Genomic DNA, 7,484 nt, shown 5'->3' on the forward strand with positions numbered 1-7,484 from the left:
CAGTATTGGATATATGAGATGATGGACATCCTATATGATTGGGTGGATATGGTTGATATTCATGCGTTTCCATAGATTTCCAAATGGCATACACAAGATACTCCTACTTGGAGTCCTATAGGCACTATTTTTATCGGTGATCAAGTATGTAATCGTTAATTAATGAATTAATTGATACCTTGATTATTGCAAATATATTGAATTATATATTTAAATGAATAGGATGATGTTACTTTCTTGCTCTGTCTGTCACTAATTGAAGAGGCTAGACCATGGTATGTAGAGATTCTTCTGTACACGAGTATTTTAGATCTGCATTCCTCTTCATTATCTTCGATGCCTCTCCTCGATAGGAGATGGAGTTTCTCCAATGATGCTACCTGTAGATATACCGGTCGATAGTATTGCTACACATGAAAAGCCTATTTAGCCCCCTGTTATAGTGTAGCCTTCATGTCCCCTTATTGTTCAAACACTAGCCACCAAGACCACACATCTTCCTAGGGTTCAGGACCGTGCTACCACTTCCTGTCACACAGGAGTGTCCCCCTTCTGCATCACCTATTCTATCCATAATAAAAGCTACTTTGGCATACTGGGGCACTATGATATTATGTGAGATTTCCTGTTTATGCGATGAGGTGTCTTCTCAAATGATTCATTAAAGGATCGTCTGACTCATTTGGAGGAAATTATGACATGTATATTCCCAGCTCCAATTCATCAAGTTATAAAGCCACATCTCATTTATTCCTTATATAAAATTGTATTTTGTTGTTACTCTAATATTTATATTAACTTCCTGCAGGGTACGCAAGTCAGTGTCAAGACAACCTCCCCCATTGACAGGTCGATTGCATCCCGTCACCTATATGAAGTCTGTATTTAATTTTTGATGATATTTAATATAAGATGTTGTTTTATTTTTATTATATTTTATATGAAATGTCATTGATTAAATTATTATTACTATTCCCCCAGGTAGTCGCTATGAGGGGGTCTCGGTTGGCCCTTTTGTTATATCACCTCTTCGATCCGAGGTTTATCATTTATCGTTGTTACTAAGTTTTTTAATTAAATGTCATTGATTAATTCCTTATATATATTTGTAAAAGGGTCCTAGTTATGAGGGTGTTTTAGTTGGTCCTTCGATTGCTTTAGATCCCACATATGAGGTATGAAAATTATTGTAGTTATTATATTTTATATAAAATATCATTAACCAATTTGTTCTTTTCATTCATATAGGGTACTTGTCGTGAGGCATTTTTTATCAAGAGTTTTCCCTATGCACCTTCCCCGACCATAGAGGTAGTGTATTTTTTGATGAAATGTCATTGATCAATTGGTCTTTCAAATTATTATGTTTATTTAAAGTGTTTTGTCTCCTTTTCAGGATGAGCGGTTGTGGTTACTTGCTGATATCTCCAGCTCCAGCAAAAGGGCAATGGATATTAGTTCACAAGGGGAGAACTTATAAGAGGATGTTTCCAATGGAAACCAAGATGAGGTATATCCATTATAATTAGTATATATTCATATATATTTGTCACTGAAGATATAAAATTAATTTTGTAGTCTTTTGAGAGGGTACGGACGGTTGACTTGACTACAATTAAGGATTTCCCCATTTAACCTCCTTTGGCATACATCGATAAGGTAACATTAATCGATTAAATCATAATTGTTACTTAAGATTAAATATTGAATCAACCGTTGTATGTTTTTTTTTCATATGGCTTGTATTGCACATGGTCTAGTAATCTGGAAGGGTTTACTTGTTCGCACCCCGTATACAGATCCAATCAAACTAAGGGTGAAATGACAACTCCAGACCATTCTATCCTCTACTACAGAGTATGAGGAATCTTTCCTCACGTGGTGCACCAAAGCTATAGCATCCGATGAGCTTGAAGTTTATTTCATCAAAGTGAAGTCTAAAGATAGTTTCTAGAGGATTGTTGTGGAGTTAGACGAGTGGCTGACCGACAAAGTAAGTTGCACTTACTATATAATTTGGTTAACAGTTTTATATATTCATCAAGAACTAACACCATTCAAGTTTTTTATATCCATTTCAACAAGTCGGTTCTTTTTTGGCTATATTACATCGGTACCAGGACGATCAGCAGGCTATTATTTCACAGAGTTAGATGACAACCCACACCTTCTTTGTGGGGCATATCAAGATGACATTCAACAGCTAGGTTACCACATTGATAGAGGAGTATCAGTTTTCCGAGCTCTTCACAAAGATGGTTAAGGTAGATTATACCCCTACTCTGTTTTACAAATCATGGGGGAAGGCCGATATGGTATAGTATAGTGGTATTTTCGTTTTAATTTACTTTGAATTAAATTATATATTACACGTGTATCCATTCTAATTTCTCAACGTTTATAGGTTTTCATCCCTCTAAACTTTGACTATGTACATTGGGTAGTAGAGTTATAGATTTTCGTGATTAATTGATTACGGTATACAACTCCAAGATATCATACTCAAGGAGTTTAAAGTGTCTCGCATGATGGATGCAACTGTACATGACATTCATACCAGTGTTATTAGAGGTAACGAATTTTTAGATAGCTTCTAGGCATACACCATAAGGCGATCACCTGATATTACGTCGAACGGAGGGTGTCCCCTAGCAGGGCAAGGGCTCTAGTGACTGTGGCATTTATATGTTACATTTCATCGAGTGTTTGGCATTGTCATGGAGCATGGATTTTCCCTGAGAGTCATCCACCTCTATGCATCAGCATTTAGCCTTGCAGTTGTATTTTCACTGTATCGAATAGATCATGAATGTATATTTATTTTTATCATTGTTTATTTTACTGATACGAGAGTTGTTATGTATATATTTATTTTATATGCTTATGTGTATGATATACATTATCTATCATTATATATGGATGTGCATTTGATTTTATTTTCTAAATAATTTTGTCACGGAAAAAATTATATGAGAGTAGTGTCATGTTATTAACTTTAAATTATGGTATTAGTGAAATACTAAAATATTTTTAATATTAATGTCATTATTACATATGAAAATTATTGATATAACATTATTTCATTTGAATCTTTAAGTGGATTGATAAATTATATAAAATAAAAGATCAAGATATCATTTTGGAGTGATATTTTTAATTAATTGTATGGACTTGATCATATTATTAGTTTAGAAATAATATTGAATCAATAAATTGCATAAATTTTATAAGTTAATGTATGATGCTACAAGTCATCTTTCAAATATAGTTCAGTTTCAATAACCCAATTTATTGATTTTTATAATTTAAGCTTCATGCACAAGTAAATCATATATTAACCAAATTAGAAAAATTTAAGCTTCAAAATTATATTATTTTTTAACTTCACTAATTTGTTGTTGTTGTTGTTGTTCTTCTTCTTCTTCTTCTCCTTCTTCTTTTTGTCCTTCGACCGGGGTACATATAACAAAAATAGGAATACATTCTTGGAAGTATTGTAACAAGTCAATAAGACCTTGGACATCTTCATCATTTTGGATTTGTACCGGACAGTCGAGCTCAATTTTTTTTGGCTTCATAAATAATTGAAGACAATTTCTAATTGGACCAAAACCGCAATGCTCATTTAAAAGTTGAATAAATCCTTCAAATGTTGTCCCAGAGGAAATTTTAATCAATTGTGTATATCCTCTAACATATTTCATTGTGTTGTCATCACGTTGAATCTATTCTCCTTGGAAACAAATCGACACATAACCAGTCATTTTAATTATCAATCTTATAATGACAAATTTTTGGGAAAAATTATACATTTATAAGAAAAAATCTGCAATAACAATTTATTGATAAATATGCCATCTATAACTTTCCAAAATGTCTCAACCTACTCATAACATATCATTTAAAACTATCTAAAAAGTTTAATATCAAAATACCCCTCATATTTTTCTAAAAGTTTGGTTAACCTCTATAATTATCTAATATTTCATATAACATCCTCACATGTTGTCTTGTATCAAAATGCATCTATCTATTATCTATTCTTAATATTTCATTTAAAACTTTTTTACAATATTTACTATCAAAATACCCCGATATTTTTTTAACATTTAATTTAACCCTTATAATTATGTAACATTTCATTTAACACCCTTAAATGTTGTGTTCTCTTGAAATGCATCTATCTACTCCTAACATGTCATTTAAACCGTCTAAAAAAGTTTAATATAAAAATGTCCATCATATTTTTTCAAAATTTCAATTAACCCCCTATAATGCTCTAACATTTCATATAACATTCTCACATGTTGTCTTGTATTAAAATACATCTATCTATTCCTAACATTTCATTTAAAACATTCTTACAATGTTTAATGTCAAAATACCCTCATATTTCTTTAACATTTATTTAACCCCCTATAATTATGTAACATTTCATTTAACACCCTTAAATATTGTATTCTCTCGAAATGCATCTATCAACTCCTGACATATCATTTAAAACCGTCGAAAAAAGTTTAATATCAAAATGTTTCCCATATTTTTTTAATATTTTATTAACCCCCTATAATTATCTAACATTTTATATAATACCCTCACATGTTGTCTTGTATAGAAATGCATCTATCTATGCTTAACATATTATTTAAAACTGTCTTACAATGTTTAATATCAAAATACCCCCATATTTTTTTAACATTTCATTTAACCCCTTATAATTATCTAACATTTCATTTAACACCCTTGTATGTTGTCTTGTATCAAAATGCATCTATCTATTCCTAACATTTCATTTAAAATATTCTTACAATGTTTAATACCAAAATACCCCCATATTTTTATAACATTTCATTTACCCCTCATAATTATCTAACATTTCATTTAACACCATTGTATGTCGTCTTGTACTAAAACACATCTAGGCCAAAGGACTATTTCCCACCCAAGGTATGCTTTTTTTTCCAAATTCCCCCCATTTACTTTGGAAAGCCCATTTACCTACCCATGGGTTGTTAAAAAAAAGTTAGACTGACAGATTCAAGGGTAAAATCGTTATTTTATTTTTAATATTAAAAATAAACTTAAATTTAATTTTTTTTTACCCCAAACCCTAACAACTAACAATTTTCCCATAACCCAAGTTTTCAAAAACAACATTTTCCCCTCTAGGGTTTCCAAACTTTCGAATTGAATTTTTCAGCAACAATCGATGATTTCTAGGTGACATCTCTTCCTCCCCGATGTCTCTTCTTTTCGATCGTGCAACATCTTCCCCTCCTAGACGAAGGCAAATGATCTTCATCTTTGATGAAGACAAATCATTTTTGTTCTTAGACGAAGATGAATCATCTTCGTCGACGATGATGCCATACAACGTCGAAAGTGTATGACCAAAAGGAAGGGCCATTAGAGAGGGAGAGTAGGTGCTTGGAAATCACCGGTCATTGTCAACAAAATTGGATTTGAAGGTTTGGAAACCCTAGGGGGAAAATACAGTTTTTGAAAACTTAGGTTGGGGGGAAAGTGTTAGTTTTTAGGGTTTGAGAGGGGAAAATGATATGACTAATGGACTCAATTAAGTCTAACGGCCCATGGGTGGTTAAATGGGATTTTTAAAGTTAACAAGGGGAATTTGGAAAAAAAACATACATTGGGTAGGAAATAGTCCTTTGGCCATATATCTATCTATTCTTAATATGTTATTTAAATTCTTCATATATTGTGTACTATCAAAATGCCCTCATATTGTTTTAACATTTCATTTAACCCCTAATTTATTATCAAATATCTGAATGCTCCCTTTATATGACATATGAATTAGATTTAACAAATAAAATTAAGTTTTGAGTTAAGATTTGTATAAATACTTTTTTCTCATGAATTGATTTTTTTCGATTTGAATTCAAAAATACGAACTTCTTCCTTTTTGAATAAACCTACAGTAATTAATATTAAGTAAAAATGAGAGTGAGAGTGAGCGTTTGAGTAATATGAAAAGTGTAAGTAATAAAAGTGAGAGTGAGAGGGTTTATATAGATGTGGTGAAGGGTAGTTTTGATATTTTAAAAAAATATTTAGGGCATTTTAGCTTAGGAATAGGAAAAATGGACATTTTTGTTTAGGAATAGGAAAAATAGACATTTTTCCTTAATAGAAGGGTAAAATAGGTATTTAATTTAATTTCCCAAATTTTTACTATTATTATATGTTTGATTTTGGAAATGTTTTATTATTAAATTTGAAATATTATCTTAAAGGTAGATTACCTAGAAGATTCCTGAGTATGAATTATTACTTTCTTTGATAAAGTTTGATAAATATTGATGAGTATAAATAATTATTATGTTTAGTTAGAGATTAAAAAAAATATTAACATATTATTTCACTTAAATGTCTTTTGGTATAATTATTCTAAAATATCATATATGCCACCTATTATATTAATTAAAAATAAAGTTATTTTTGTCCTAAAAAATTATTAACTAAATATATAATTATAATAAAATTAAGATTAGTTTGGTAATATTTTAATACCTAAGGTAAAGGTGATAATAAAATTTTCTCTTATATTACCTGTCATATTACTATTGGTAATAAAAAATTATCAGAATCTTTTATTACTTGTCAACCAAACAAAGTAGTATAACTAATGAAATATAAATTTCTAAAATAATACTTTTATCCTTGAACCAAACCCACCCAAAGATTTTATCTTGAATACTGGTTCCACACCCTCAAGGACCTAGTAAAACCCAGTTGGTTCCTTTAATGATCACATTAAACCTAGCAACACATCGTTGGATTATAACACTACTTGCTTTTATTAAATCAATTAATGCCAATACAAAATAAGATATTTTTCAACATTCTCATATTGGGGTAATACTAATTATTTTATTTTGTTTAAAGAAAAGATTTTATAAAATGACTCTATTGTTAATGCAAAATAAAAAAATTTTCAACATCCTTATATTTGGGTAATACTAATTATTTTATTTTATGTAAACAAAATATTTTATACAATGACTCCCAAGTAGCTTATAAGAAAAGTTGTGATGTGACCATTTCTTTTAAACCAAAATAGTTTAGAGACAACATCTCAATAATGATACACTTAATAACTTAATATGACCTTTAAAAAGAAACCAAAACAATTATTATATCCATTTATCGACATAAAATCAATCTATGATTACCATTATTAGCAACCACATTACTATAGATTAGTAATTTGATAGAGTGATAAAAGTAACTCCTTACAAGTGATCATTAATATATGTTATTCCTATTCAGTACTGATTGACCTAGATCTCTCTTTAATTTTTATACTTTTAGAAAAACAAGAAAATCTTAGATCTTCCAATAAAGTTTATATGTTTTAACTAGAACTCTTGTGATGTCAAAACTTGAAACATACACATATGATTGTCATTCTCAAGACAATCAATATTCTTAAGACACAATGTTGTATAATAACAAATCAT

Source organism: Mangifera indica, chromosome 2, assembly GCF_011075055.1.
Source record: "Mangifera indica cultivar Alphonso chromosome 2, CATAS_Mindica_2.1, whole genome shotgun sequence".
In the NCBI taxonomy this organism is placed as follows: domain Eukaryota; kingdom Viridiplantae; phylum Streptophyta; class Magnoliopsida; order Sapindales; family Anacardiaceae; genus Mangifera; species Mangifera indica.